We start from the raw sequence: 10,122 nt of genomic DNA, 5'->3' as shown, positions 1-10,122 counted from the left end.
CATTATCAGTGTTAAATTATAAAAATTGTTTTCCACTATTAAGAGCAGTTAAAGTCTTAATAAGTGACAGAAGAACATTTATATGTAGCCATATCATGTGCGTGTGTCTGTGTGTGTGTGTGTGTGTGTGTGTGTGTGTGTGTGTGTGTGTGTGTACAGGTTTATAGTACATTATATATAGTAAAACCTGAAATAACCTATATTGTGGGGACCAGGCAGCAGTCCCCATGGGGGAAATGGATTAATAAACATACTAAATGATGTTTTTTTTTGAAAATGTAAAAATGCTGAACGTTTTGTGTGATTGGGTAGGTTTAGGGGTAGGGTTAGTGTAGGGGGTAGAATATACAGTTTATGGAGAGTCCCTACATCGGTAGTGAATCAGACGTGTGTGTGTGGCACTAGAAGGGTCAAACTCTGTCGAGGGAGGATTCACAGAGGTTGAGTGTTTTCAGCCGACAATTGTATTAGTTCAGACACTGAACCGCTGAAGAAAATGTTTCACATGTTTGTTTTGTTCTGTTTGAGCTGCTGGAGCCTGATGGGTAAGTTATAAAACCTAATATCTGTTCCCCCAAAAAAGTGACAAAATACTGCTACTGTTTAGATTAGACCATTACACTTGCTGTTGTCTCACATCCAATCAAACCAAGATATTATCTAAGATATTATTGTGAAATGTATTATTCAGTTCTCTGTCAGGGAATTTTTATTGGCATTTCAGCCCTGGAAAAGTCATGAAAATGTAATAAAATGTTAAAAGTCATGGAGAATCATTTGAATTATTCTATATTAAAAAAAAACAAACAAACAAAAAAACGTCAGGCTCAGAAAGTGAATCATCCAAAGGTTTTTCATTTATTTATTTATTTTTATTATATGTTTAAAAAAATATTAATTTTGAATATTGTTACCGGACAAATGGAAACCCTGCCCATCTCTTAAAAGGGATCATTAATGACAAAAAAAGTAATATAAATTCATTAGTCAAAATGCAATTTACATTAAGTTTCCATCAGGAATCCTAATCTGTGTAAACTCTGTTTATTTTGCAGGTGTGTTTGGTAATTCAGTGTCAGTGATGGAGGGAGATTCAGTCACTTTACGCACTGATGTTACTGAAATACATAAAGACGACGACATACTGTGGAAATTTGAATATGAAATGTCTCTCATATCTAACGTCAATAGAGAGAAACAAATCTTCTCCACATCTAATAATACTGATGGGAGATTCAGAGACAGACTGAAGCTGGACGATCAAACTGGATCTCTGACCATCACAAACATCACAACTGAACATGCTGGAGTTTATGAAGTAAAGATAATCGGAGCAAAATGGTTGTCATCAAAAACATTCAGTGTTTCTGTCTATGGTGAGTAAAGATCATTTGTCAAAATGTTTGCATATTGTTTACTGAAGGAATATTTTGCATTCTGTACAAGCTTAATCAATGGCATTTGTTGAATAAGGTTGATTACCACAAAAAAAAAAGACTGGTCCCTGGTTTAAAAAAAATAAAATATATATATATATATATAATGTATATGTTATTGGGTTAGGCTCACAATGACTCATCATACAAAAGCAGCTAATATCAGCTCTCTGAAGAACTGACCTCATGGTTTTACAACAACTTACACATTGTTGTAGGGAAAAATCACACATAGGAAGTATGGGTCAAGAGCCCAACTAAAGCAAACACTCATCCCCATTATGGTGATTTTTCTTTTCTTTTTTCTTTTTTTCCTTGACCAAAAAGACATCAACATCTAAACCTCTGTTAATTCTCAATAAGAAGTTCTGTAGACATGTGACAGAAATAAAGTCAGTCTGGTTAGTAATATGTGAAGCTGGTAATCAGGCATGAAAACGGGTCAGGGATGAAAACGGTGAGAAGGATATTACCCCTCTAGGGGGGTCGGGGGGCATGCTCCCCCGTAAGAAAAATTTAAATATTCCATATTTAAAGCATCAATCTGATGCATTTTGAGATGCTTTTTTTGCCAACCTGGGGAGAGCTGGAGAAACTTAACTTCAGCCATGAGTCAAAAATTATTATGGCCTCCTTACTAAGTATTATGCAAGCCATTTCATGCCAGCCTGTCACTGGGTCTAACATTTACAGTATATTTGGGGGAAGAACCTAGCGACTATGTCAAGTAGTGCATGCGTGCACTTAATGGGTGTGTTTTTGTTTGGTTTTTGTAAAGTGAGGGACATACTCGATAATTTGAGATCGTTAAATCAACAATTACGATATTATAGACAATATATATCACGCACACCTTACAGCACTGGCCCAATCGGGCAAGTGACCGGTGCTGTCCCGAGCGTCGTTCACACTGGCCCCGGGCCGTCAGGCAGTCCTTATTGTCGAGCCCTGCCATCACTCACCAAATTCAGTTAGGTAAATTGCCGAGGCCAGGCGTGCTTTCAGCTTCTGATGGTGGTCTGCACTGGTGATGCAAGGCCCTTTGCGTTAATATTTCCATGCACTCGCGCTCCCTTCTGGCACGTGCACCTGTTCGCAGTTCACCGAATCTCGCGCTCCCTTCTGGCACGCGCACCTGTTCGCAGCTCACTGAATATGAATACACCCCCCCCCCCAAAAAAAAAAAATTTCTCATCGAATCTACACGATTCACGTAGGTCACCTATTTTGGTGTCAAAACGGCGAATTTTGCCGAAAGGTGAGGGATTTTCATGCCTGGGTAATGCTGTATGTGGAGTTGTTTAATCAGATCTTCAGAGATTAAATGTCTTTTATCTTCAGTTGATTTTATCTAAAGCTGTGACTAAAGTCAGCTGTAGTTCTTGTGTTTCTCTTTCATTCAGTGATCCCTGCTTGTTAACAGTAGGTGTTCATCACTACTGCTCAATCATCTCATTAACTTTAACTCAGCTTCAATGTTACTTTAACACTATATAGAGAGGGACCAAATGTACTCTGTGCAGAGTTGATTTAACTCTGGGGATTTTGCTGTGTAGTAAGTTTTATAATTTTTGTGATAATTGCTTTAGATTGAGCAGTACTGAAGTAACTATGAATGTTCCTTTATTATTTACATACTGAAATACGTAATCATTATGCATACAGTTTTACAGTATACAGTGTATATGTATATACATACATACATATATGTATATGTGTGTGTGTGTGTGTGTGTGTGTGTGTGTTAATTTTCTCATGTTTTCCAGCTCCTCTGCCCACTCCTAACATTGCCAGAGATGATTCAGAGAATATTTCATCATCATCATCATCATCAAATTGTTCATTGGTGTGTTCAGCTGTGAATGTGAGTCATGTGACTCTCTCCTGGTACAAAGGAAACAGTTTATTGTCCAGCATCAGTGTGTCTGATCTCAGCATCAGTCTCTCTCTACCTCTGGAGGTGGAATATCAGGATAAAAACACCTACAGCTGTGTGCTGAACAATCCCATCAGCAACCAGACTCAACATCTGGACATCACTCACCTCTGTCAGATACATCCAGGTACGATATGGTGATATTAGTGATCATTTACTTACCTGATCTTTGTTTTTGACTTTTTTAAATAAACTGTTTTTGAGAGCTTAGTCTTGTTTGAGGTCAGACTCATTTTGTCCATTACAGATCAGCGTCTACATTTTTACATAGTGCTGATCTCTACTCCTGCTGGATCTTTACTGATTGTTGCTGTAGTTGTGATTTGCTGCATCTGCAAGAAATGTAGAAAAACAGGTCAGGAATTCAGTTATTACCTACAAATATTAATTAATGCATTTGAATATATATAGATTTCAAGACAGCAAGCTCTGTTGTTTTAACACATCTGTGATTACTGTCAATGCAGTTCAGAACCAGGATGAAGACAGAACTGATTCAACATTGTATAAACCAACAACACGAAAAAAGGTAAGAAGTTGCAGGAAGTTGTTGCAGTCAGTTAGTGAGTGTGATTGAAGTTTGCAGCAGCAGACGGTCAGTGAAGACATCATTATTTTATCATTATTACCTTCTGTAGGTAGAGCCTCAAAAAAAAATATACTTTATAAACTAATTTTAACCTATTTATTGTAGTGTATGTACTGTTTGGACCTCAGTGTAAATTCTAACATACAGTAGGGCCTATTTTCATTCTGCAGACCTAAAAAAGTTAATTAGCATAAAATAAAATCTATTAGTGCATAAAAGTATTGCTTTTTTTTTTAAATGACAGTGAAATTGCAAAATTATACTTTAAAGGGATAGTGATTGGCTCTTTTATTTAGAAGGCAGGACTTTTACTCTTAAGTGGACAGAATGGTCTGTAAGTAAGATTTGTTTTTAGTTGATGAACAGTGGACCATTCTATTTTTGACATGCTGCTGGCTGCCTGAAAACATACATGCATGAATTAATTGTTATGAATTATATTCATTATACATGTAAAAACCATTACACCATATGTGAACAGTTCCAACAATAAATAGTTGGTTTGTTATTCTAAAACAACCCATACAAAGTCAGTTTTATACCATTAGATTTTCATTGAAAAGTCCATTTTACCTGTGCTGAAGTCTGCAGGCCTTGACTGTCCTGAAGTGACATGAAGCTTCATCGCTTTAAAGCGGATGTTGGTTGCTTTATAGACGTGGTGCAACAAATATCTTTGGTGTGTAAATGGTCAATATTCTCAAAGCGTGGGCTGTCGTTACAAACCTTCAGATCTTAATACATAATTACTGCAGCTGCTGAATTAGCAGAAAATATTAGTATGAAATATTTTACTTCTGTTTCTCTGCTGTACTAAAGTTTGAAATCTATTAAGCTTTGTCTTATTTCAAACCCTCACAACTGTGCATCTGTTTGATCATTCATCTGTTTAAAAAGTCTTGTGATGTATATGAATTGGATGTATGATGTCATTTCCTCTAGCTGCTCGGTGTTAGCATCTGTGCTTCTGCATTGATGTTATTCATTGTGAAACATTTAATTCTGATTGTTTCATTACCAATGTATGACATAATATTAAAGTTAAATTATAAAAAAGTCTGCTCAACTTAGTAGAATAAGTCATTATCTTTGTGTACTGAAGAAAAAAAAATAGCATACAAGATCAGATTTTGGAGTAAAAATGATGGAGAGCAATACCAATGAAATATGTAAAATATGTTCAGTTCCAAGTTGCTAGTATTAGTTTGTAGTTAAAGGTGCAGTAGGCTAAGTGATTTCTGAGAAACGCTGTTAAGTGGATCAGACTGAGCAACACAGTTGTAGCCAATCAGCAGTAAGGGGCATGTCCACTCATGATGGGGAAGAGAAGAGTGAGCCAATCAGCAGTAGGAGGCGTGTCCACGATACACTGCAAAAAATGCTGTTCTTACTTAGAGTTTTTGTCTTGTATAGTTAAAATATCTTAAAGTTCTTAAATCAAGAAGCATTTTCTTGACAAATAAAAATTATTTTCTTGTTTTCAGAAAAAATAAGTCAAAATTAAGTGAGTTTTTCCTTAAAACAAGCAAAATAATCTGCCAGTGGGGTAAGCAAAATAATCTTATATCAAACCAAAAATAAGTTATATAATCTTGTTTTCAGTTTAGATTAAGATTAGCTATTTTGCTTACCCCAGTGGCAGATTATTTTGCTTGTTGAACAGCATTTTTTTGCAGTGTAGGGAAGAGAAGAGTGAGCCAATCAGCAGTAGGGGGCGTGTCCACTCATGATGGGGAAGGAGAGAGAGTGAGCCAATCAGCAGTAGGGGGCGTGTGCACTCATGATGGGGGAGAAGTGTAAAGGCAGTCCGATCGGCGGCTGACTTGATGCCGGTAAGAAATTTTGTCGGACTTGAGACAGTGCCGATGCCATGTGTCTGTGATGTATGGCTTCAAAGTACCGCGAGAGCGAATCGAGATCAGCCACCTGAGTCAGCCAGTGCAGTTTCTCAAGAGGAGCTGCATGAGCGCTGATGACAACACAGCTGTTTCATGATTGGCCGGATTCACCGCATGACAACGATCACGTGTTTCATGTTTATTGTCACGCCTTCAGTTCCACTAATGCTCACAAATCTGTATTTTTATAATGGTTAAAGCTCTTTTCATGTAGTTGTGATGTAATATTGTGTCATGTTTATCAAAATAAAACTGATAAAAAAATTTAGTCCTCACTACGTCTCCGTTTTCAGCTCCTCCCTGCCTGCACACGGCTACTCTTGCCGATTGGTTACATCCAGCCTCAGCCGATGTCGAACACATCTAGAGTTAGACATTCGGCAGTAAGGGGCGTTTCCACTCAGGGTGGGGGAGGGGAGAGATTTGAAGAGAGATTTGAAGAAAGTTAGTTTTGTTTTGTTTCACAGGACAGTTTTGAGTGTCATTGTTTGTCTGGAGCTTCTGTGTTGCTAGTGACTAGCAACCAACTCTTGCATATTCTTAATGTATGTTTATTTTTTGTTCTTCCTTGTCATTTGTTCGTATTCTTTGCTTTATTTTTTGCTAAGCATTATTTTGCTTTGGTTCAGCTATGATAAAGAGACATCAGGTGTGTTTGACATCGGCTGCGCCCGATTGCAGCTGATCGGCGAGAGTAGTCTATGGAGTCAAATTAATGCCTTAAAGTTTTGCACAAAAATAAAGTTTTGCAAAACACAAAAAAGAATTGAGCAATAAAAAAAATTTTTGCAAATAAAAATAAAGAATTGCAAAGGAAAAATAAAGTATTGAGCGGAAAAAAATAAGTTTTGCAAACAAAAATAATAAATTGCAAAATAAAATAAAGTAGTGCAAAAATAAATATATAATCAATTACAAAAATCAATGACAGCTGTAATCCTATTTTATCTTTGCCACATATTTTCTACTAAATCATTTGCAACGCTCATTTTATTCTGCGTTTCAGGCAAGCGTGCGCTCACGATACCGGTTTTCTTTTGCACTGCACTTTTCTGTGCGGATCTCTTTATGGCACTGGTTTGACGTGGGGGTGGAGTCAAGAAACGGGGGCACACCCCCGTGAAATGCATTGGAGGGGAACGTAATCGGCAGGTGAAATAATTCTTTGACATGGTTAAAAATAATGAACGGTTTGTTTTTGTTGGTTTGTTTAGCATATGTTGTCGCCGATTACGACCCCCTCCAATGCATTTCTTATAGTAATATGACCTGTTGCGCTCTGTCTCACTGCCTGTATCCACTTTTGTGTCCTTAAACATTCGTTTTTTGGGGTCGACAGCTTATAAAAACTTATTTCTGGGTTTTTTAGCTTGTTAGCTGTACACCTTGACACACAGCACCTTTTAGGCATTGTTCTGTTTTTTGTAATGAGTCAGAAAAGACAAGAAGGCAGCCTGATTATAATAAATCAGATTATAATAAATGCGCTCTGTCTCTATGCTTGATCTGTTCTGTTGCGATCTGTGTCTCCTGCCGATGACGTGTTTCGCGGGGGCGTGCCCCCGTTTCTTGACTCCACCCCCACGTCAAACCAGTGCCATAAAGAGAACCGCACAGAAAAGTGCAGCGCAAAAGAAAACCGGTATCGTGAGCGCACACTTGACTGAAACACAGAATAAAATGAGCGTTGCAAATGATTTAGTAGGTTTGAGCATGAAAAATATGTGGCAAAGATAAAATAGGATTACAGCTGTCATTGATTTTTGTAATTGATTATATTTTTATTTTTGCACTACTTTATTTTAGTTAGCAATTTATTATTTTTATTTGCAAAACTTATTTTTTTCTGCTCAATACTTTATTTTTCCTTTGCAATTCTTTATTTTTTGTTTGCAAAACATTTTTTTATTGCTCAATTCTTTTTTTTTGTTTTGCAAAACTTTATTTTTGTGCAAAACTTTAAGGCATTAATTTGACTCCATAGTAGTCACATGCAGGTGGGGAGGAGCTGAAAATGGAGATGTGAAGTTGGACACGTAGTGACGCTCGCGCTGCATTTGCATACTTTATCACAGCTGGAGTGAAATGAATGCAATATTTGACTAATACACTGATGTTTCAGAGACATTTTCATTCAATACTTTATGTACTGCTTACAGCGTCTGTTTTTACAATAATAAAGTTCAAAATAAGCATATATTATTCAAATACCATTAGGGGTTTACATTTTTTATCAGTTTTATTTGGACAAACATGACAGAGCTTTAACTGTTATAAAAATACAGATTTGTGAGCATATAGTGGAACTAAAGTTTTCAGAATAAACACGTGATTGTTGTCATGTGGTGAATCCTGGCAATCGTGGAACAGCTGTCGTCATCAGAGTTCGTGCAGCTCTTGAGAAACTGCGCTGGTTGACTCGGGCAGCTGATCTCGAATCGCTCTCGTGGTACTTTGAAGTCATACGTCAGAGTCAAATGGCATCTGCGCTGTCTCAAGTCAGACAAAATTTCTTACCGGCATGCACTGCTTCAAGTAAGCCGCCAATCGGTCTGTGCAGCGCTGCATCAAGTCGAACAAGCCTATCCATCTTGCATTGCATGCTCATGCATTGTGGGGGTGGAGCAATGAAGGGAGGGGCGTGTTTGTTCTGGTTGATTTCAAATATCAACAGTGTTTCTCTGAAATCACTTACTGCACCTTTAATAGTAAGATCCCAGTCCTGAAAAAGAGTTTACAGAATAATACAAAGGTTGGTCTGCAAACATTGATTTTAATTTTATTTTAAAACTGTCACATCAGCAGGTTTCTGATTGAGTTTGTGTTTCCTTGCAGAAATCAAAGACGGACGCTGTGTATGAAAATGTCCCCAAAAAACAGTGATCTAATACTGAATCTACTGGAACTGATGTTAGAGGACAATAACTCACTCTTTTGGTTTTGTTCACATTTATTCTATGACAGTATGTCAGTTTAGTCTTCACTCTTTGTATTGTAACTTTTGGTGTTATTGTGATGTATGAATTTTTGTTTGCATTTAAGGGTCCATCAGTAGCACCCAGAAACTCAAATAAATGTTTTTAAAATTTTTTTTGATTTTTTTTTTTTTTATCATACGGAAATTTACCTTGCATTCATTGTTAAATATTAATCATACCATTTAGTGTGCTGTCATGTCATTGTCTGTCATTTACTGTTTTTGTTTTATTCTTTTTGAGGAAAAAAAGTAATTGAATATTAAGTGCATTGCATCACATACGATAAGCTCTGCTGGATATTTCCAAAGTACATGTATCACAAGCACATCATCGCTCTCTGGTGTCCAAAGCAGAAATCACCCCCTCTCATAATAGTGCTACTTTTACCCGATAGAGTGCGCTATAAATGCTACTGTTCTAAATCAAAAAGTGTTATTTGTGGATAATTTTGTCAATTTTACATAAAATATGAAAAAATTGCACTGTTTATCACAGTAGTGTGTTTTAATCTAACAGGAAATTTGTTTTGATATGCTTTTCTTTTTTTTTTAAGACAAATTAAGTCACACTTGTAGTGTTCATGGTCAAAACTGCCCAGCCTACAAAAAAATAGCTTAGAAATCTCGTGCTATGCTATTTTATCATCAAATATCGAATTCAATGTTTTTGTCACCTTGTTTTCTTTAAATTAGGACAGGTTTTGTATTTATTTTTGAAACTGATTGATCAGAGGCCTGATCAATCTGACTTCTGCTCTAAACAACACAGCTTTACTGTGAAATACTGAATCTGACAGATATAAGATTCTCACAAATCAAACATTCCCACTGAGCAAATTAGGTCCAGAAGACGTCTTTTTGAGGTCTTGTCTCAGGTTGAAAAGACGTCCGCTGAGGGGCCAGAATGAAAGTTTTTATGACGTCTTTTTTGGACGTCTTCTGGACATCCGATATAGACGAACACGCAGAATCACCAAAGGAGAAAAATCACAATTTTTAAGCCACCATCGTGGAGATGAGTGTTTGCTTTAGTTGGGCTCTTGAACCTTGCCTTATTAATATTAGAGTTTGTTTGGGCTGTTAACTGAGTCATAACAGCCAGACAAGTTAAGAGAAATGATCAGGTGGTGTTGGTTATGTTTTCACGTAATCAATATTTGACCTGAATCACTGAACTCATTTAGAGCCCAATCTGTGAGTTAGATTTACGTTATTGATTACAGCAGAACTGTGATTCTACAGCACGAGATCAGCTTTGTCAATATAATCTGAAGGATTTCACATAA

The 10,122-nt window shown here is 36.8% G+C and overlaps 1 long non-coding RNA gene across 1 annotated transcript; it reads left to right on the top strand.

Annotated features, from left to right (window-relative positions):
• The first annotated feature begins 3,441 nt into the window (after window positions 1-3,441).
• On the top strand, window positions 3,442-8,882 carry LOC125263484. The gene is made up of 4 exons (XR_007183821.1): window positions 3,442-3,499; window positions 3,620-3,727; window positions 3,840-3,901; window positions 8,695-8,882. It is a non-coding gene; the product is annotated as an uncharacterized LOC125263484 (long non-coding RNA).
• Window positions 8,883-10,122: the final 1,240 nt, after the last annotated feature.

The sequence above is a fragment of the Megalobrama amblycephala genome, linkage group LG2, assembly GCF_018812025.1.
Source record: "Megalobrama amblycephala isolate DHTTF-2021 linkage group LG2, ASM1881202v1, whole genome shotgun sequence".
Taxonomy (NCBI): Eukaryota; Metazoa; Chordata; class Actinopteri; order Cypriniformes; family Xenocyprididae; genus Megalobrama; species Megalobrama amblycephala.
This window is presented reverse-complemented; position numbering and strand designations above follow the sequence as displayed.